The 22,624-nt window shown below is 40.4% G+C and overlaps 1 pseudogene across 1 annotated transcript; it reads right to left on the bottom strand.

Moving 5' to 3' along the window:
• Positions 1-45: 45 nt before the first annotated feature.
• On the bottom strand, positions 46-21,708 carry LOC129898938 (ran-binding protein 1 homolog a-like; annotated as a pseudogene). The gene is made up of 5 exons (XR_008769450.1): positions 21,474-21,708; positions 20,234-20,344; positions 20,123-20,149; positions 19,732-19,865; positions 46-579 (listed from the first exon to the last, which is right to left on the bottom strand). The product of XR_008769450.1 is annotated as a ran-binding protein 1 homolog a-like (transcript).
• Positions 21,709-22,624: the final 916 nt, after the last annotated feature.

Here is a 22,624-nt window from a genome sequence, read left to right on the forward strand (position 1 = left end):
CAAAAAATCAGTAACTTTGAAATCAATCAAACTGATGCCTTCGCGAAAAAGTGACTCAGAACTCAGATTGCATTAAGAAATAACACCAGCAAGACCTATTGTTACTCCCACTCGACAAATACCTCAACCAGAATACAAGACCCGACCTTAAAACCAAGACTCAAAGTTTCTCCAAACGTTAAAACCAAACACTTCCTGGGTACGAATAACCCCAGCCGGAAAAAAAACCCAGAGAATCCCTTTAGCCACTTCTTGCACTGGACCAACAATACAACCAACTTGGTTGGCAAAGAAATGGCATTACAAACCTCAAAACTACAGGCGTATTAACATGGCCTGCATAACCCTCACGCTGTAGCCTTTTAGTCCTTTTTCTCTGTCTCCTTGTCTTTGGGTTTCTCCTCCTTACCATCCCCTTCCTTGGTTTTGTCTTCGGCTTTCTCCTCGCTTTTCTCTTCTGACTTTTTATCTTTAACACTTAACTGTTCAAGCAGTCCGGCAGCAGTAGATCCATCTTCACTTTCCTCTTTCTTTTGTGATTCAGCACCTCTTGAAACATCGCCATGAAGGATTTGCAATCTAAGGAGAAAAATATATCAGATGAAGAACATTACTGACTCTAAAAGGGAAAGAAAAAAAAGAGGCAATGGTGTGAAAATTGACGATATGACACTTGTAGGAGCCCTTGTCCATTGAAATGCCTTGAAATTTTCTGATCATATAAAGTCAAATACTGTAACTCCACCCTTCAAGGAAAAAATGCAGCAGATGGATAATACAATCAGCTTAATTCAGACCTATAATGAATCGTAAGGACACTCAGCCAGAGTACATTGATCAAGCCCACCAAAATGCAATATTTCACAAAGCAAAGAAAATATTACTCGGACAATATATCATTGACCATGGTCTTTCACCACCATAGCCATGAAGATATACTCGATTCCATATTCAAGTCCAAGCTCAGTTCTCTCTAGATGCCAACAGAGACCTCAACAAAAAAAATATGGCACACAGATACTCAAGAATCTCAATCAAGCCAAGACTAAGCTTTGGTGCACTGATGATTCTAGCATTTTGGATAATCAGTCATCTTAGCTTAACATTGTAAATTCGAATACATTTATTTTTGCAAATTCATATTTTAGGATTGAAAAACTTTAAATGTGTCATAGACAACCCACTATATGGGTGAAAAGGTCCACATATATCTGTGTATGTTTCAAAAAAATTAGGTGATTAAATGTTAACCTCCTTTTGTGATGGCCTAGTAATCAATTTGCCTTGACAACAAGCAATACATGAAAACTCATCACTTGTAAGAATCTTTAGGTTTGTATAATTTTGATTGTGTAATAATTTTAAACATGGAAGAATAATTTCAATCCGTATTCCGAATGACTATATATACTTGTTCTTTCACACGACATCCAAGTGAGTGCTGTAAAATAAGAGTGAATGTTCATGTATGGGACCCACCCATTATGGCACCTTTTCACTGGGCCAATTAACTTTCTTCTTGATGGTCAATAAAGTCAATGCAGCATTATGTCACACTTTCACTTGGCCAATTAACTTTCTTTATGCAATGCAATGTAGCATTATGATACATTGTCACTTGGCCAATTAACTTTCTTCTTGGTGGCCAATAAAGTCAATGCACTGTAGTAATGCTACTACCTCAAATTTGTTTATTTCACTTTGGCTATAAATAGCCTTTTCAAACGAACAAAAGAGATACAAGAACAAGTTCTCTTCTTGTTAATTTAGTTCATCATGTTAGAATAGGAATAGGTATATACAACATAATAGAAATAGGAAAGGGCAGCCCGGTGCACTTAAGCTCCCGCTATGCGCAGGGTCCGGGGAAGGGCCCGACCACAAGGGTCTGTTGTACGCAGCCTACTTGGTAAAGAATTGTATTGTAGTATCTATAAATAAGGTTTCTGACTCTCTGTGTAATAATGTAGATACACAACTCAAAAATATTTTTCTCCAATATTTTTTTTAATCTTTTTTTACAGATTCGAACGTTTCTATTCGTCCCTGCATCTTTCCTTCACCACCTTCTGAAACAGAGATTGAAAATTGTTCTTCAGGCTTTGAAGTCGTAAAAGAGGCTGGCCAAAACCCCTCCAGACCATCTAGATCTGTTCAGATTTGGCCTAGATCTATTGATTTCCGGCGTCGTCTCGCGGTTTTCCTTTTTTTCGGCGTGAACAGTGTTTCCGGCGTAAATCAGGTTCTTTTCAACTGGAGTTGGTACCTCCGGTTTACCTATATTTTTGTTCATACACTTATCGTTGCATTTTGCTAACTTTAGATTTTTGAATAATTTATTAATTCCTACGTATTTTCGTGGCTTTAGATAGTGATGGTAGACTAAGGTCATGTTCTCATTCAGGGACGGGGTCGGGGATGAGGGTAAGGAGGGGTAAGTGGGTTAAAGGAGCGTCTAGACTGAGAGTTGGTTCTTGGAACATTGGAACGTTAACGGGCAAATCCATAGAGCTAGTTAAGATTCTAAAGAAGAGAAAGATTAATATAGCTTGTGTCCAAGAGACCAAATGGGTAGGTTCTAAAGCTAGGGAGGTAGACGGGTATAAGCTTTGGTTTTCAGGTAGATCGAAATATAGGAATGGGGTAGGCATTTTAGTAGACAATGATCTAAGGGATCAGGTGGTGGAGGTTAGGAGAGTCAACGATAGGATGATGTCGATTAAGGTGGTCGTTGAAGGGAGCACATTCAACATTATTAGTGCTTATGCGCCACAAGCGAACTTATGAGAGGAGGATAAGAGGCGCTTTTGGGAGGATTTGGACGAGTTAGTGGGAGGTATACCACCTACTGAGAAGCTTTTCATGGGAGGGGATTTCAATGGGCACATCGGGTCTATTCAGGAGGGTATGATGATGTGCATGGAGGCTTTGGCTACGGGGTCAGAAATGGAAGAGGCCTTTCACTTTTGGAATTCGCAAGAGCTTTTGGGTTGGTCATAGCCAATTCGAGTTTCCCAAAGAAGAAAGACCACTTGGTAACATTCCATAGTTCGGTGGCTAAGACTCAGATAGACTTTTTACTCCTGAGGAAGGTCGATAGAGGTCTGTGCAAAGACTGTAAGGTCATTCCGATAGACAACCTTACAACCCGACATAAGCTTTTGGTGATGGATTTAGGGATCAAGATGATGAGGAATAAGAGGGTCGGGGATGATCGATCTAGGATCAAATGGAGGAGTTTGACCACTGCAAATGCCCTAGAGATGGGAGAGAAGTTGAAGGTCATGAGGGCCTGGGATAGTAATGGGGATGCGACCAGTATGTGGGATAGGACGGCTAGTTGTATTAGGACTGTGGCAAGGGAAGTGTTGGGAGTCTCGACTGGTAGTCGTAGTCGGCATCGAGGAGACTGGTGGTGGAATGGAGAAGTGCAAGAAAAGGTGGAAGCAAAGAAGATGGCGTACACAAAGTTGATAGAAAGCACAGATGAGGTGGAGAAGTGGACGAATGGGGAACTTTATAAGATAGCAAGAAAGGAGGCAAAGTCGGCGGTTTCGATGGCAAAAACAACAGCTTTTGAATGCCTTTATGCTGAACTAGAAGAGAAAGGTGGGGATAGAAAATTGTTCAGGCTAGCCAGGGCGCGGGAGAGAAGGGCATGCGATGTGGACCAAGTGAAGTGCATTAAGGACGAGCATGGAAAAGTATTGGTAGACGAGACCCTCATTAAACAGAGATGGCAGTCCTATTTCCATGAACTCTTGAATGAGGAAGGGGACAGAGACTTTGTGTTGGGAGATTTAGAACATATAGGGAGGTGTCGCGATTTTGGGTATTGCAGGAGTATTAAGGTCGAGGAGGTTAAGAGTGTCGTTCGTAGGATACGCTGGGGAAGAGCAACCGGACCTGACGAGATTCCTGGGGAATTTTGGAAGAGCACGAGCTTGGTAGGTTTGGAGTGGTTGACTAGGTTATTTAATGTCATCTTTAAAACGGCAACGATGCCCGAAGAATGGAGGTCGAGCGTAATGATCCCTCTATACAAAAACAAAGGGGATATCCAGAGTTGCAACAACTATAGAGGTATTAAGCTACTAAGCCATACTATGAAACTGTGGGAAAGAGTGGTAGAGATGAGGGTGAGGAGAGACGTGTCTATTTCAGAGAACCAGTTTGGATTTATGCCGGGACGCTCAACTACAGAAACCATCCATCTTATGAGGAGACTGGTGGAGCAGCATAGGGAGAGGAAGAGGGAATTGCATATGGTATTCATCGACCTAGAAAAGGCTTATGATAAAGTCCCAAGAGAAATACTATGGACATGTTTGGAGGCTAAAGGTGTACCTGTGACATACATTAGGGTGATCAAGGACATGTACGAGGGAGCGAAAACCAGGGTAAGGACAGTAAGAGGGGACTCAGAGCACTTTTCAGTGGTGATGGGGTTGCATCAAGGATCACCTCTTAGTCCTTTTTTATTTGCCTTGGTGATAGATGGATTGACGCGACAAATTCAAGATGCGGTGCCATGGTGTATGCTTTTCGCGGATGACATAGTCTTGATCGATGAGACTCGCCGCGGAGTTAACGCTAAGCTGGAGGATTGGAGACATACCTTGGAGTCTAAAGGGTTTAAGTTGAGTAGGACAAAGACAGAGTACTTAGAGTGCAAGTTCAGTGAGACACCTCAGGAGGTTGGCGTTGAAGTTAGGCTTGGTGCTCAGGCCATCCAAAAGAGAAGTAGTTGCAAGTATCTTGGGTCTATCATGCAAGGCAGCGGGGAGATTGACGATGATGTCACACATCGTATTGGGGTAGGGTGGATGAAATGGAGGCTCGCTTCCGGAGTACTATGTGACAAGAATGTGCCACCAAAACTTAAGGGCAAGTTCTACAAAGTGGTGGTTAGACCGGCTATGCTGTATGGGGCGGAGTGTTGGCCAGTTAAGACTTCTCACATTCAAAAGATGAAAGTTGCTGAGATGGATGTGTGGGCACACCAGGAGCGACAAGATTAGAAATGAGGCTATTCGGGATAAGGTAGGAGTGGCCTCGGTGGAAGACAAGATGCGGAAAATGCGACTGAGATGGTATGGACATGTGAAGAAGAGAGACACAGATGCCTTAGTGCGGAGGTGTGAGAGGCTGGCCATGGATGGTTACAGAAGAGGTAGGGGTAGGCCGAAGAAGTATTGGGGAGAGGTGATTAGACAGGACATGGCGCAGTTACAGCTTACGGAGGACATGACCTTAGATAGGAGGGTGTGGAGGACCCACATTAGGGTAGAAGGCTAGTTCATAGTCTCGTTATTCTTCTCTATTTTTTTTTTTTTTTTTTTTGCACAGTCAGGGGTTAAGCAACACCCCCAAGCCTTAACATAAATAATTAAAATAAAAATACAAGGAGGGCGACATAAACCTTACCTCCGATCCTATGGTGGTTCATAAGTCGGCTAACCTATTAAGGTCGGCTAACTCATCCCCGATACAAAAAGAGACTAACTATAACTAGAAAACAGTAAACCTGTGAGAGGACTCCTCCCGGTACAATTCAACTATGAAAGCATAAATGAGGGAGACTCTCCCCTTCCATGAGAAAAAGGAAAGTAACCTACACTAGTCCTATTCAACTATGCTACGTACCAAACATAGCTACATTGAAGAAGAACAAGTATACGAAACTTCTATCTCGCATGGGATGGGAAAACTCTTTTCATCTTTGCTCTTTTTAGTCTTGTCGTACCAGGTAAATCCAGGTGAAGTGTGCCTTTGTATCAGTATCATGATTACCAGCTAAGGAGGCTGAAAGGAGAGGAAGTATATGGAGCTATAATATCCAACAGCCTTGGAGTTGTTGTGGAGAAAATTGAGAGCCTGAATATCAGAACAAGTGTAGCTGCATTCGAACACCTGCATGGTGGTCCAAGTATATGGTTGTTGCAGGTATTGAGGGATGTTGGGTTGTGCTGGAGAGGCCCTAGTAAGCCATGCTTTAGTATCCATTTGTTTACAATTATGTGGACCTGCACCTACAAGTAGCCAAGGAATCAAACAAACATGGTTGTTGCAGTCCTGTACCCAGTTCCTTGCTGCCTCTCTAGCTGCAGTGATAGCTTGTTTGTTGTTGCAGGTTAGGTTCAGTAGTAGATCCCTCTTTTGGTACCTGCACAGGCAAACAACACCAGAAAAACACACAAGCAAACAAATCTGGCTAGTGACTTGTAGATGCTCATTGTGTGCTGCATATGTTGCATACTGCTGCTGCTGTGCTGCATATGGGAGGTACAGAGGGTGGGTGATGATGGCTGCAGGTTCCCTGAGAAGCCAAGCATTCTCAACTTTGAGGTTGTAGCAGGTGTGCATCTGTAAACCTGCATTAGCAACTAACAATTGTGGCAAGTGAAAAGGCTGGTGCAGGTTTGTGTGCAACTCCTTGTTGCTGCCATTGTAGTTAGTCTGCTTGTTGGTCTTTGTTTTGAAGTGGTTCAACTTTTTGAAGTACCTGCACAGACAAACAAAACCAACAAACCATACAACCAAAGAAGTATGTAAGCTGCTGTAACTAATACTATTAGCTTGTAGTTGTTCCTTGTCTGCTGCAGGTTGGTGGAGCTGTTGCAGATGTTGATGGAATGCATCTGGTATGCATGGATAAGTGATGGAAGTAGGTGAGGCCCTTGCATGTGTGGCTGTTGTCTCCCTTTTTCTGAGACTTTGTGTACCTGCACAAACAATTAACCAAAGAGCCAAACAAATATGGGAGCTGTAATGTCTCCCTCTGTTTGACTCTTTGTGGAACTGTACACAGCTTCTTGTTGCCTCCAAAGAGAGAGTGGTCAGCTCCTTTGAAGTGTTCAGCTCATTAAAGTACCTGCACATGTCCACCAAAACAAGACAACATGCTAACAAGAATTGTAGATGGTCCTTCTGAGCTGCAGGGTGAAGTTGTTGGAGTTGTTGAATACTGCTGCTGGGGCTGTTGTTGTGGAAGGAGAAAGACTGAATCACAATCCTGGTGGTCAGCTTCTTAGAGTAAATATGTGCCAATAGCCAAGGAAGCAAGCAATGAAGATTGCTGCAGTCCTGGAACCAGTTTCTTGTTGCCTCTGTAGCTGAAGTGGTAATATGCTTGTTGTAGATCCCTCTTTTGGGTTTGGGATACCTGCATAGACAAACAAAACCAGAAGAATACAGAAACAAGTAAATGTGCATCTCCTTGTTGCTTCCTTTGTGATTAGGCTGCTTGCTGGTGTCAATTACACAAGAAGGGAGATCCTTTGTTGTGATCAGGTTCAGCTTCTTGTAGTACCTGCACAGACAAACAAAACCAACAAACCACACAACCAAAGAAATCTGCATGCTGCTGTAATTAGCTTGTATTTGTTCCTTGTTTGCTGCAGGTTGTTGGAGTTATTGCTGGGGTGTGTTGATAATAGAGAGTGTGGATGGCAAGCTTAGTGTGCTTCTCCATAGAAGCCCCAGGTAACTGTAGCCCTTATAGCAGTTCCAAATAGGTTCTAAACAAAAACAGCCAACTAAAGACAAGCAACCAAACAAGCAGGTGTTGAGCTGCTGCAGGTGTTGAGCTATTGCAGGTAATACAGGTTTTGCAGAAGGAGCTGCTGCAGGTGTTGAGCTATTGGAGAAGGTATAGGTGGAGTAGTGATTAGGAGATGAGGTCCAGTTATGCCCAACTGCTGTCTCCCTTCTTTTGGGAATCTTTGAACCTGCATAAGGAAGCACCAAAGAAACTAACAAATGGGGAGAAAGGATAAGCTGCTGTAGGTTTGTGTGCAGCTCCAAGTTTCTTTCATAATATGAGAGGTTAAGGAACTTGTTGGAGCCTGCTTCACAGAAAAGAAGGTCCTCTCTTGTGATCTGGTTCAGGTTCCTTGTGTGTGTCTCCCCAGTAGTTCTTGCACCTAAACAAAAACAATCAAAGGAATACATACAACCAAACAAGCACAAAAAACAAGAGGAGTCTCCATTTCTGCACAATCCTTTTGTTTCAGTCATGGAGAGTCCTGTAGCAGTGTTGTCCTCTATGTATTTGTTGTTAAAGCATGTTGGTGATCTCCAACAGCCTGCAAATACACAGCAAATAACCAAAGACAAGCAAAGACCTGTACAGGTTAATAGAAAAGAATGGATCTCAAAGAGAAATTTGGAGCCTGTTAGCATTTTCCATGTCGCTCGACTAACGTCTCCACTTATCCGTTTGAGCTGAAACTTTCTGAAGTTTGCATATATATCCTTTCCTTTAGCCATGCAAAGTTTGAAGGATTGTTTCCCAAGTTGGAGTTTCCATTTAGCAAATTTCTTCCTTTTTAAGTTTAAGACAGCTGATAGTTTCAAGCTCGCTCGCCTAACGTCTCCAATTATCCGTTTGGGCTGAAATTTCTTGGGCCTTATCAAAATAATATATGCTGCAATCCTGAAAAGTTTGGGAGCCTTTGGACAGGTCCACAAGTTACTACTTACCCTGCACCTGCTGCCCTGCTGAGGCTTAGAGGTTGCAGGGTGTTTGGAAGTTGTTTTTGTGCTCTTGTCTATGTATTTGTTGTTGAAGAATGCTGATATATCACTCCAGATACCTGCAATAATACAGCAAACAAACCAAAACAAAACATAATATACACAGACTAGCAATAAAGAGTGGACCTCAGTAAGAGCTTTGGAGGCTGTTATCATTTTCCAAGTCGCTCGACTAGCGTCTCCAATCATCCATTTGAGCTGAAACTTTATGAAGTTAGCATAAATATCTTTTCCTTTAGCCATGCAAAGTTTGAAGGCTTGTTTCCCAAGTTGGAGGATCCAAATTACTAAAGGTCCTCTCTTTAGGCTTAAGGCATCTGAATATTTCAATGTCGCTCGCCTAACGCCTCCAATTGTCCGTTTGGGCTGAAACTTCTTGGGCCTTGTCATTATATTATTGTCTGAAACCATGCAAAGATTGGAGGCCTTTGGACAAGTCCACATGCTGCACCTCACTCTGCACCTGCTGCCCTGCTGAAGCTTAAATGCTGCAGGGTGGTTGGAAGTTGTAATTGTGCTTTTCTCTATGTATTGGTTGTTAAAGAATGTTGATACATCACTCCAGGCACCTGAAATAATACAACAACCAAAAACAAACAAAACAAGGCTTGCACAAACTAACAAAAAGGGGGGGACCTCAGTAAGAGCTTTGGAGGCTATTATCTCTTTCCAAGTCGCTCGACTAACGTCTCCAATTATCCGTTTGACCTGAAACTTCATGAGGTTTGCATATATGGCCTTTTCTTTATCCCTGCAAATTTTGAAGGATTTTTGCCCTAGTTGGAAGTTCCAAAAAGCAGAATGCTTTCTCTTTATGCTTAAGGCAGCTGATTTTTTCAATGTCGCTCGCCTAACGTCTCGAATTATCCGTTTGAGCTGAAACTTCTTGGGCCTTGTCAAAATAGTATGTGCTGCAATCCTGCAAAGTTTTGAGGCCATGGTGCAGTTCCACATGCTGCAACTTACCCTGCACATCTTACCCTGCTGAAGTTTAGTTACAGATGTTGCAAGGAGGGTGTTGGCTTGAGTGAGAGGCTGACTATTTGGTGAAGTCCTAGCATGCCAAGTTGTTGTTTCTCTTTTGTTGAGGTATCTTGAACCTGTAAAGACAAGTGACAAGAAGACAAACAAGTAGGACAGATGCACAGGCTGCTGCAGGTTCTTTTGTAGCTCCAAGTTACTTTCATAGGAAATATTTCGTTCAAAAGATAGGATCGTAGATCCTGTCGAGACGAACGAAACGCAAGTTACGACGTTTCGAGACTCCAAACACAGCTCCTCCAATCCACCAAAAACCACTGCGATCACTGTAGATATTTCTGAGGAGGAGCTGCGCCGTGCTCAAAGAATCATTGATTTGAAGAACAATGGTTTGATTCGAGTCACAAGACCTGTATCATCTGATTCCTTATCATTTGGACTACCTATAGTCCAAAAATTGGATCAAAATACTACACAAATCGCGAGCACTGATCCTGCAATTAGTGCGCTGGAAAATGCACAGTCGCCGGAGGTGCGCCTTGAAATTCGACCAAGTTCCGGCGAGATTCGAGACCTCGGACCCACTGGGGTTTGTTCTCCTAGGCAAGACGCTTCTACTGGTTCAATTTTCACCGGAGTTGGAATCGCCGGTGAACAGGTCGACGCCGGCGCCGGAGCTCCGGCATACATATCCTATCAAAATCATTGCCAACGTGTTGAGGTTGATGCGGAGGACCTCCCAGGTACCAAGAGCCAGCTCGAATCAATCCCAAATGCCTCGAATATCAATTTGATCCCTCAGTCAGATGAGGTCGCCGGAGCTCCGGCAACTCAATTCGACCAAGCTCAATACCAAAGTGTTCAGATTGATAGGGAGCACCTCCCAGCCACAAAGAAACAGCTCGAATATCTACCCTCTTCCTCGAATTTGAATTCGAATACTGGCCATGATGGTGTCGCCGGAGCTCCGGCGAACCAATCAATCCAATATCAATGCCAACAGGTTCGTGACACTAAGGGGAGGCTTCCAAACTATATACCCAGTATCGAATCATCTCCTATTAGCTCAAATTCGAAAAGTCGTCAAGGCGACATTCAAGGAGAGGTCGCCGGAGCTCCGGCGACTCAATTGAGAAGGGACCAATTCCAAAAGGTTCCCCAGGTTGTTGGTAACCTTTCCAGGCAAATTATTGAGTTCGAATCACCTCCCATATGTTCGAATTCAAAAAGTCGTCAAGACGCAAATGGAGGTGACACTCACAGTTTCAAGGCCTTACAATCTGAGGAGCTTACTTTAGCACACAACCAACATCAGTATAGAGACAATGGCACTCAATCCATAACACCCCAAAGGAATGGTAATGATCAGGCTCATGAAGTCTCAACTCATCACAGCAGCAGCTTCCACCAAAGCATTCCAGGTAAGTACCCCATCTCTAATAATCCTAACCAGGGTCAGTATAATCATTCTTCTAATGAAATACTTTTAAATTCCAATGCTATAGAACACCATACTAACTCTGTGCTTGGCCTAGAAAAGGTTTTGGATTCTAATCCTGACAAACATGATGGTAGAGATAATGTTGCAGGGCACCCCTCTAATCTGCTTAGCTATGATGTTAGTTTGTTGAAATCCAGTGGAGCAAATGTGCTCCCTGGTACTGCTGCTAATGTTTGTGTGCAGGGTAATACTCATAACAATCCTATGTCTACTAGCAAGCCTGGAAACAATCAGCCTACTAGCCTTCATAACAGCTTCCCTAAGATATCATCCAACTTTGATAAAATTAGCCCCAATAACCAAGCTCCTAAACCTGGGACTAATCAGCCTCAACAAGTAGAAAATACCAATAGAAATCCTCAAAGGAATCCTTTCCCCAATAGAAAGGAACAGGTCCCTGCCCCTGCCCCATACACAGTGATCCAAACCTTTGCCTCTAAGCTTAGGTTAAACCAAGCCAAGAATGACACCCCTCTTGAGCTATCTCCCCCTATCTATACCACTAGACAAGGGCTACCTGCTGTGATATATGACCATGATGATTTCATGATTAAATTAGCTCAAAAATGCAAATATACCCTTGTTGGAAAATTCAGCAGCACTATGCCTAAGGTGGAGCTAATAAGGAGAAGCTTCATTCTCCAAACTCAATTGGTAGGGGGTGTTAAAATTGCCCACTTCAATGCCAGACATGTATACATTGACTTGGACAATGAATTGGACTACACAACTGTGTGGACCAAGCAAAGAATGACCATTGAAGGCCAAGCTATGAGGATACAAACCTGGACTCCAACTTTTAGGCCTGAGGAGGAAACTCCTATTGTTCCTGTGTGGGTAGCCCTGCCAGAACTCCCATGGCATTGCTATGAAAAGGAGTTTGTAACTACTTTATTGGCCCCTGTTGGAAAAGTTCTCTTTATGGATACTGCCTCTGTCCAAAAGACAAGAGGAAGTACTGCCAAAGTAAGAGTTCAAATCAATCTGACCCAAGAGAGGCCTCATCATGTCTGGCTTGGCTATGACAAAAGAGATCCAACTATTGGAAGATGGCAAGAACTGCTTTATGAGAATGTCCCTGAATATTGCATGTATTGCAAGCATCAGGGGCACATGATACATGTATGCAACATTAGAAAAAGAGATGAAGAACAAAAAAACAGGAAAGAAACTGAAAATGGAAAGAAAAACAAGAGCCATGATGAGAATGACAAAACAGAACAATCCCCCCACCACAGACTCAAAACAATCCTTCAACAATCAATGGATCACAACAGCCACAAAACTCCAAGGCTAGCAAAGATGACAATGGCTGGCAAACACAAAGAAGGAAGCAGAACAAAGGACCATCCAATGTGCAGCAAAATCAGGACAGCAGAAACACTGGAGCATCACTCAAAGGCAAGTATGTAGCAGTGCAGCAAGTCCATGTTGATCCAGGTAAGATTCCTACTCCTAATTCTATTCCCAATGTTCATGTTGATCTTGCTAGGCAAGATCAACCCACTAACCAAAATGCAGGAACTACAAACATCCTAAGGAACTCAATTCTGAAGAGTTCATCAACAAGGCAAGCAAGCACCACAACTGAGAGACAAGGTATTGACTTATCTCTCCCACAAACCCCTTCCCCCCATATTCTCTGCACAAGTACTGCATTACCAGGTACTGCATCAAGGACCAATGTTGCAAGGAATTCAGGTATTGAATTATCACTCCCAATACCCCTGCCCCCCCCCCCCAAAGGCTGATGTTGTTATGGCTGATCTGGTAGTTGAAGGAGGGGAGGTTGGAAATTTACAGGAGAACACCACTGACAGGGGCAGGGACCTGTTCCTTTCTATTGGGGAAAGGATTCCTTTGAGGATTTCTATTGGTATTTTCTACTTGTTGAGGCTGATTAGTCCCAGGTTTAGGAGCTTGGTTATTGGGGCTAATTTTATCAAAGTTGGATGATATCTTAGGGAAGCTGTTATGAAGGCTAGTAGGCTGATTGTTTCCAGGCTTGCTAGTAGACATAGGATTATTATGAGTATTACCCTGCACACAAACATTAGCAGCAGTACCAGGGAGCACATTTGCTCCACTGGATTTCAACAAACTAACATCATAGCTAAGCAGATTAGAGGGGTGCCCTGCAACATTATCTCTACCATCATGTTTGTCAGGATTAGAATCCAAAACCTTTTCTAGGCCAAGCACAGAGTTAGTATGGTGTTCTATAGCATTGGAATTTAAAAGTATTTCATTAGAAGAATGATTATACTGACCCTGGTTAGGATTATTAGAGATGGGGTACTTACCTGGAATGCTTTGGTGGAAGCTGCTGCTGTGATGAGTTGAGACTTCATGAGCCTGATCATTACCATTCCTTTGGGGTGTTATGGATTGAGTGCCATTGTCTCTATACTGATGTTGGTTGTGTGCTAAAGTAAGCTCCTCAGATTGTAAGGCCTTGAAACTGTGAGTGTCACCTCCATTTGCGTCTTGACGACTTTTTGAATTCGAACATATGGGAGGTGATTCGAACTCAATAATTTGCCTGGAAAGGTTACCAACAACCTGGGGAACCTTTTGGAATTGGTCCCTTCTCAATTGAGTCGCTGGAGCTCCGGCGACCTCTCCTTGAATGTCGCCTTGACGACTTTTCGAATTTGAGCTAATAGGAGATGATTCGATACTGGGTATATAGTTTGGAAGCCTCCCCTTAGTGTCACGAACCTGTTGGCATTGATATTGGATTGATTGGTTCGCCGGAGCTCCGGCGACACCATCATGGCCAGTATTCGAATTCAAATTCGAGGAAGAGGGTAGATATTCGAGCTGTTTCTTTGTGGCTGGGAGGTGCTCCCTATCAAGCTGAACACTTTGGTATTGAGCTTGGTCGAATTGAGTTGCCGGAGCTCCGGCGACCTCATCTGACTGAGGGATCAAATTGATATTCGAGGCATTTGGGATTGATTCGAGCTGGCTCTTGGTACCTGGGAGGTCCTCCGCATCAACCTCAACACGTTGGCAATGATTTTGATAGGATATGTATGCCGGAGCTCCGGCGCCGGCGTCGACCTGTTCACCGGCGATTCCAACTCCGGTGAAAATTGAACCAGTAGAAGCGTCTTGCCTAGGAGAACAAACCCCAGTGGGTCCGAGGTCTCGAATCTCGCCGGAACTTGGTCGAATTTCAAGGCGCACCTCCGGCGACTGTGCATTTTCCAGCGCACTAATTGCAGGATCAGTGCTCGCGATTTGTGTAGTATTTTGATCCAATTTTTGGACTATAGGTAGTCCAAATGATAAGGAATCAGATGATACAGGTCTTGTGACTCGAATCAAACCATTGTTCTTCAAATCAATGATTCTTTGAGCACGGCGCAGCTCCTCCTCAGAAATATCTATAGTGATCGCAGTGGTTTTCTGTGGATTGGAGGAGCTGTGTTTGGAGTCTCGAAACGTCGTAACTTGCGTTTCGTTCGTCTCGACAGGATCTACGATCCTATCTTTTGCGCTTTGACTTCTGATTTCTGTTATTTCTGTTATTATTTATTACTTTCTATGCTTTGATTACTCAATTTTACCTGTGACGCTTTCATTATTTATTTAATCGTTATTTGTTATTAGTATTTATTTATTTGTATTTATTTGTTATCTATTCGTTATTTGTTTGTTGTTTTTCTCATAAAACTTTTAATTTTCTATTCTTATCTAACATTTTTTATGCATTTATGCTTTTACTGAGCCGAGGGTCTACAGGAAACAGCCGTCCTACCTTGGTAGGAGTAAGGTCTGCGTAACTTCTACCCTCCCCAGACCCCATGTTGTGGGATTTCACTGGGTTGTTGTTGTTGTTGTATTTCTTACATGGAATCAAAGCAATTGTGAGAAGAATATCCTTGGAAATAAGGGTTACTGTGCAGATTTTCCGGTGGCTGTCCAGTTTTTCAACAATTTTTTCTCCCAGTGAGGTCGCCTCCCCATTCCGAGGTTGACCATATACTGTTTTTTTTTATTCTGACCAGTTTGCGGCAACCAGATTGTATTTCCAGCAACTGGACATTTATTTTTTAGATTCTGACAACCTAATTCCAATTTATTTATATTTTTGTTTCTTTTTCTTTTTTTTTTGGGGGGGGGGGATTCTGATTTCACAAGATGTCTTTGGGGTTGACACTTTTGGCATAAAAATATGGAAATTGGAAGTTCAAGCTCTATGATAACTTCTGAACCATTAATGGAAAGTTCAAATTATCTAGCTTGGGCTTCCTCAGTTGAATTATGGTGCAAAAAATCATGTGTGGTAAATAAAAAGGCAAAATCTAGTGATGAAGATGCAACAACCAAAACACAATGGGAGAAGGTTGATGCTCAATTATGTAGTCTCTTGTGGCGCTCTATGATTCCAAGTTGATGACATTGTTTCACCCATTCCAGACATGTTATTCAGTCGGAAAAAAGGCTCGTGCTTATACACTAATGACATATCTCGTTTTTATGATGTGATATCTAGAATGACCAACTTAAAGAAACAAGAATCTGATGTCTACTGACTTGGGACAAGTATAAGCAGTCATGGAGGAATTTGAAACGCTGATGCCCATCACTATGAATGTGGAAAAACAAGAGCACATACAGACGTTGTTTCTAGTTCTTACACTTGTTGGATTGCCTATTGACCATGATTCAGCGCGTGATCAGATTTTAGCTAATCCTACGGTTCCTACAATTTGAAACGTTGATGTCCGTCACTACGAATGTGGAAAAACATTCAGAGCACAAAAAGACGTTGTTTCTAGTTCTTACACTTGTTGGACTGCCTACTGTCCATGATTCAGTGTGTGATCAGATTTTAGCAAGTTCTACGGTTCCTACAATAGATGAGTTATTCTCTAGACTGCTTCATCTTGCCGCGCCTCCCAGTCACAAAGGCGTTTCATCATCCACTGTTGACTCCTCCATTCTCGCATCTCAAGTCATAGGAAAACGAACATACCAATCTATGGAGAATCAGCGAGGAGGGGGTCATTTTGGGAAACCTCGATCCAAGTGAAGTTATTGCTTGAACACACTCGTGACATATGTTATATTTTGCATGGTCCACGACCTAGTTTTGATTGTACTACTTTAAAGGAATATAATGAGTTACTTCAAAATCGTGCAAGTATACAGACATCTTCACAAGTAGCCTCGGTTGCTCCGCCTGATTGACCATCCAATACGCTCATATTGCTCAGACAGAATATGATGAGTTCCTTCCGTATCGAGCAAGTAAGCAAACGTCTCCACAAGTAGCCTCGATTGCTCAGACTGATGGTTCTGTAGTTGGTAATTCTTTTGCTTGTGTTTCATAGTCTAGTACTCCTGAATCATGGGTCATGGACTCAGGCGCTTCTGATCATATTACTGGTAACAAATCACTTATGTTCGATTGTTTATTCGTAATCTCTTCATGCTATTACTTTAGCCAATGGAATCTAAACAAAACCAAAAGGGGTTGGACAAGCCAAACCCCTATCTTTAGTCACTCTAGACTCTATTCTTTATGTTCCTGGTTCTCCGTTTAATCTGGCATCTATTAGTTGTTTGACGCGTGCCCTACATTGTGGCATAACATTTTTTGATGATTTTTTCTCATGCAGGACCGCAGTACGGGACAGATGATTAGCATATGACATGAATCACAAGGCTTTTACTATCTTAGCTCTTCAAATTCCTTCACAACATACTCCGTTACAAATCCTCCAGACCTAATTCACATATGTTATGGGACATCCGAGTCTATCCAAGCTACAAAAGATGGTGCCTAGTTTGTCTAGTTTATCCATATTAGATTGTGAGTCGTGTCAACATGGAAAATATACTCGTGCTACATTTTCACGTAGTATTGAGGGGCGTTCAGAGTCTATTTTTTCATTAGTTCATTCTGATATATGAGGTCCTAGTAGAGTCAGTTCAACCTTAGGATTTCGTTATTTCGTTAGTTTAATTGATGATAATTAAAATTATTTCACAATCAAAATTATACAAATTGATTCACATGGACATCCAAGAGGGAGTGTTGTAAAATAAGAATGAATGCTCATGTATGAGACCCACCCATTATGGCACCTTTTCACTAGGCCAATTAACTTTCTTCTTGATGGTCAATAAAGTCAATGCACTGTAGCATTATGACACCTTTTCACTTGGCCAATTAAATTGTTCTCTCCCTCTCTCTTCTTCTTGTTAATTTAATTCATCACATCTTTATAATATGTTATCAGCACAAATCTCTGCCATTTTAACCAGATACTTTGCAAGCCTCGAAGGTATAAATTTCCTCTCTTAATTAATGTCAAATCCTTCTAAATTTGAATGTCTTGTCCTAGATATATCGGACAAAAGCTATCTATCTTTGTGCTAGATGCAAAAATTCGTCTTGATGTGATGGGTTTGGAAGACACTATCAAAGACAAAAACAGGCATCAAAATCGTGCCAACGCAATGATATTACTCCGCCATCACCTTGATGAGGGCTTAAAAATTGAATAACTCACTGTTAAAGATCCTCTTGTATTGTGGAGTAAATTTAAACATAGCTATGACCACCTGAAGATGGTCGTTCTTTCAAAGGCACGTTATGATTTAAATCTATCAGTGAGTATAATTCTTTCATGTTTAAAATTATTTCACAATTAAAATTATGCGGAGAAAATATCACTGACCATGATATGCCGGAGAAAACATTCTCCACTTTTCTTGCCTCGAGTATGCTCTTACAACAGCAATACTGAGAAATGGAATCCAAAAAATATTTTGAATTAATTTCACATCTTTTTGTTACTGAACAACATAATGACCTATTAATGAAAAACCATGAAAGTCGACCTACTGGTTCTATGCAATTCCCTGAAGTGAATGCGAGAAATTTTCACCAATCTCAGCATGGAAAAGATCGTGGTTTTGGCCATGGTCGAAGAAGAAATATTAATCATGGTGATCGTCTTGCACCAAATAATAACCTTCACCACCAACAATGTAAGAAAAAGAATGAGAAGTATGAAATGGTGCAAAAGAAAAATTTAGATAACAAAATGTTATCGATGTGGAGGAAAAGGGGATTAGTCGCATACCTATCATATGCCAAGGCACCTGATTGAGCTCTATCAAAAAATCCGTGAAGAAGATGAAAAATAATGCAGAAGAAAACTTTATCTCCGAATATAATGTTGAGCTCATGCATCTAGATGTAGCGAATCTGTAATATTCTAAATATTTTCATTCTCGTTATTTATGTTAACTAGTATAATCATGTTTTTCTAGTCCTTTAAATAAATAAAGTTTGTGTAATGCTTTGTTTAGAAATAATATTAACTTTGTCTATATCTTTCATCTTGAATAATATATAAATTATAGATACCCTCAAATTTTATTTGGATCAAGTCAATCATGAAGATATTTGTGTGATTGGTAGTGGAATGCACGTCATATTCAAAGATGATGCAGAGGTGAGATTAATTGAACACTCTAGAAGAGCTACTATAATTCTGTCCAAGGGGACAAAACTTGTTATAGAAGATGCATTGTTCTCTTCTAAATCCCAAAGAAACTTGTTAAGTTTTAAAGATATTCGCCAAAATGGATATCATGTTGAGACAATAAATGAAATGAATGTTGAATATCTTGGTATTACCAAAAATGTCTCAGGCCAGAAATATGTATTAGATAAATTATCAACTTTGTCTTCTAGATTATATTATGCAGAAATAAGTACAATTGAAGCATACTCTATCGTAAAATAGAAGTTTATCGATTTTTAAATATTTTGTGGTTTGACATGACCGAATAGGTCATCCTGGATCGATAATGGTGAGACAAATCATTGAAAATTCAAATGGGCCCCTGAAGATTCTTACAAGTGGTGAATTTTCATGTGTCCTTGTTGTCAAGGCAAATTGATTACTAGGTCATCACCAATGAAGAACACACTGAATCCCCTAACTTTTTAGAACGTATACATGGGGATATATGTGTACCTATTCCCCATATAGTGGGTTGACAACAAATGTGTATCAGGTATGGATTGAAAGTAATCAGAGAATATTTCAAAGCAAAACCACTCCCCCTCAAGAGGTCACAAGGAAGATACTACAAGAGGTTTTCTTCAGAAGTCCTTGATTACTCGATTGGCCAAAAGACTTGTCGAGCTTAATTTTATCCTTAGTCTCTAGTCATAGTATTTCTTTGCTTTTTAGAGAAATGACGTAATAGTGGTTAGCTTGCTAGTTGTGTGGTTGCTATATCAGTACAACTTTTGAACTTTGTACAGACCAATTTTGGTACCGAAAAATATCTCAAAAAGAAAAAGAATTTATCCACACATAAAATGGTTGATTCTGCAACTATAGATATAAAGGAAGCTACTGCTATATTGATCCCAAAAAAAAGGGAAGCAACTGTATATGCAAAGCACCAGCCGGTACTAAACATGGATAAAGAAGAAGGATTGCAGAAGGCTGACTGCCGGCATAAAAAGCATTCAATTCTGACAACTCCTCTAGATTGATAGTGATAAAGAAAGCTACAATAATTATGTGACTTGCAAAGTAGACAAAGCATTGATGAATGAGAAAATATCAAGCATTTGCCTTTGCTAGTTCGCTGGACCTCCATCTAACTAGCAAGAAAACTTAGAAACTAGTAGATAAAGATAGTGATGCAGAGGTGAGATGACTCACTCTCGATAGATGCAAATCTGAGGCAAAAAAGCTCATCTTTCAGTTCACCATCAGCAAAATCTGGTGCATGCCACACGCAAGACTTCTCATTTCTAGCATGTTCCTGAACCGTCATCGTTGGGGGAACTGGAGATCATTCTTCCAAACATATACACAGCAAGAAAAGAAAAACCAAACACATGAGAACAGAAACTACATTTCAGATCACCCAAGCAAATAAAACTGATAACTTAATTACCAAAACTTCCTAATGAGATTTAGGACAAAAGTAACAATGCCACAAACTAATTAGGTTCTGTACTAAAGATCCTCTATTTCAGTTGAACATGTTTCATTAGAATACTCAACTAGAGATTATTCCCTGAAATCACATATCTCTGCACAAACATACAAATCTCTTTCCTCACTCAAGCTACTCCTGCTAACAGGACAATCAGTCAAAAGGATCACAAAATAGTAAATTTAGTTTCAAAAAGGTTGAGAAATTTATATCCTACTTTACAATGAAATTAGAACTTTGCCAGTTTCCTTATGCTTCAATAGCTTCACAGTTCCAGCACCTCTCTCTTTCCACTGATTCCCATCTTTATCAAACCTATAAAGCTTGGCTTTCCTGCAATTTTTATTCCAAGAAGATCATATCCAAAATCACACAAGAAATTAACCGCATTTACACTCCCACTCTGAAGCTACCATCTTTATCTGATGCCGAGAGAATTAAAAACGGAATACAAGAAAATATAGGTCATTAATTAAGCCCGGAATTGGATCAATGGACAAGCAATGGACAGATTCAAAATTAACTGCATCGACACTTGTGCTCTGAAACCTCCATCAGAAGGAGTATTTAAAACGATAGATTTGAACAATTGGGTTATTAGTTAACCCTAGAATTGTATCACTAGGGGCAAGTAATAAATAGGGTTGACCGAATATTAATTAACTTCATCGACGCTCATATTCCGAACCCACCATTCGTTGGGAGTATTCAAAACGACAAATTTGAACAATTGGGTAATTGACTAAACCTTGAATTGGATTAATGGATTGGAAATAAAGAGATTCACAAGGAAAACTAACTGCAGTGACATTTGTAATCCAAACCCTGACATTTTTTTTTCAACAAAGGGGGAGCACATACAACCACAGATTAGAACAATTGTGTTATTTAACGGGACATGGCGCATCTTGAGCTTACCGAGTACATGACCTTAAATAGGAGGGTGTGGAAGTTGCGGATTAGGATAGAAGATTAATTAGTAGTTGAGCGTTCTCTCACTTCCCTGCAGGATAGGATTGGTGGTAGTACTTTTCTCGTAATTTCTTAATTCTTCGATTTCGATTATCACGCACGTTTTTTGTGCTTTCGTTATCGCATTATTTTGTTGGAATTACTTTTTTTTGCTATATTTTGTGTGTTGCTCCCATTTCACATTATTTCGATGTTTCGTTGTTGTTATTGCTTTCATTTCTCTATTCTCTTTTACAAGGTGCTTGGAAAATGCTTTATTTAAATCTGAGTATGTATCGGAAACAACCTATCTATCTCTACGAGATAGGGTAAGGTCTGTACCATATAATCATAAAACTAACAGCAGTGACACTTGTAATCCATCATTATTTGAACAATTGGAATATCTAACTTGAACTGTAACTGAAAACTATAGATTTGATCAATTAAACCCTATAACTGGATGAATTGAGAAGAAATAACCATTCATATGAGAGGAGAAAGAAATTACAAGTCAATGACGGGATCTTCAGTTTCCTCTCCAGTTGATACAGCAACTTCTTCGAGTCTGACAATTGGAGCCACCTGAGCTCCGGTATCTTCATCATCGGCTCCGGCAACTTCTTCTTCCTCTTCCTCTTCCTCTTCCCGGTGCTTGTGCTTAGGCTTAGTGGTCGCCATTTCTGGTGTATGAGGTTTTGAATTAGAGTGGAAGAATGTTCGACGGACCAAAGAATTTATATACGAGTTTTATAAGGGTTTTAATAACAGGAGTAATAATTAGTTGATGACCGACGTGTTCGGGCCAATTTTTATGTACGAACTATTTCACAAATTTTAAGTTTTAGTAAGGAGTTTTTTATTTTTACCTTCAAATATGATGATTTTTATTTTTATTTTGTTGCTCCATTGCTAAAAAGTTGTGCATCAAAATACTTTTATTGATGACCTAATTTTGCTTGGCATAAGTTTAGAAATCTTCGTCTCGGCCAATATAAATTTCATAGGAATTAAGTTATTGACATAAATTGTATAATATCTAATTTGCTCCCTCGGTATAAGTTATTTGGCATAATTTGTGGGTTCTGAAAGTGAATTTTGTCTCTCAACACAAGTTCTTTAAGAACTAAATTATGTCATAAAGTTATGTTTTTATAGCATAACTTGTGGATTTTAAATTAAATTTTTGTCTTGATCAGTATAACTTTTGAAGGAATATATTTTTTATGCTAGAAAAATATTAAGTTATGACGCGTGATTTGTTATCTCAGTGTTGAGGCATTTTTTGTCACTTATTTTTTACTTTTAAAATACTGAAAGACAAAAAATTAATGATCAAATTTCAAATTTGAGGGAAAAAAATTATAGTTCACTCCAAAATAAAAGCATTTGTGCTAATGACCCTCATTTCATGGAACCTCATGATTCTTTTACACTTCTGTCAAAACTTGAATTGCTGACCCAATCCAAAATTCCTTTATTTATTTATCAATCAAGTATTAGGTCATACCTTTAGATATTATTATTATTATTGGACTTATTATTGTTATTATTGTTACAATAATTTAATAAATTTAGTTTAGTTAAAAATGTAGAAATCATGTTAAAAGTGAAACAAGTAGAGAGTAGTGGTGTAGTCACTTTTGTACGAGGAGTATCACT

The sequence above is a fragment of the Solanum dulcamara genome, chromosome 8 (assembly GCF_947179165.1).
Source record: "Solanum dulcamara chromosome 8, daSolDulc1.2, whole genome shotgun sequence".
In the NCBI taxonomy this organism is placed as follows: domain Eukaryota; kingdom Viridiplantae; phylum Streptophyta; class Magnoliopsida; order Solanales; family Solanaceae; genus Solanum; species Solanum dulcamara.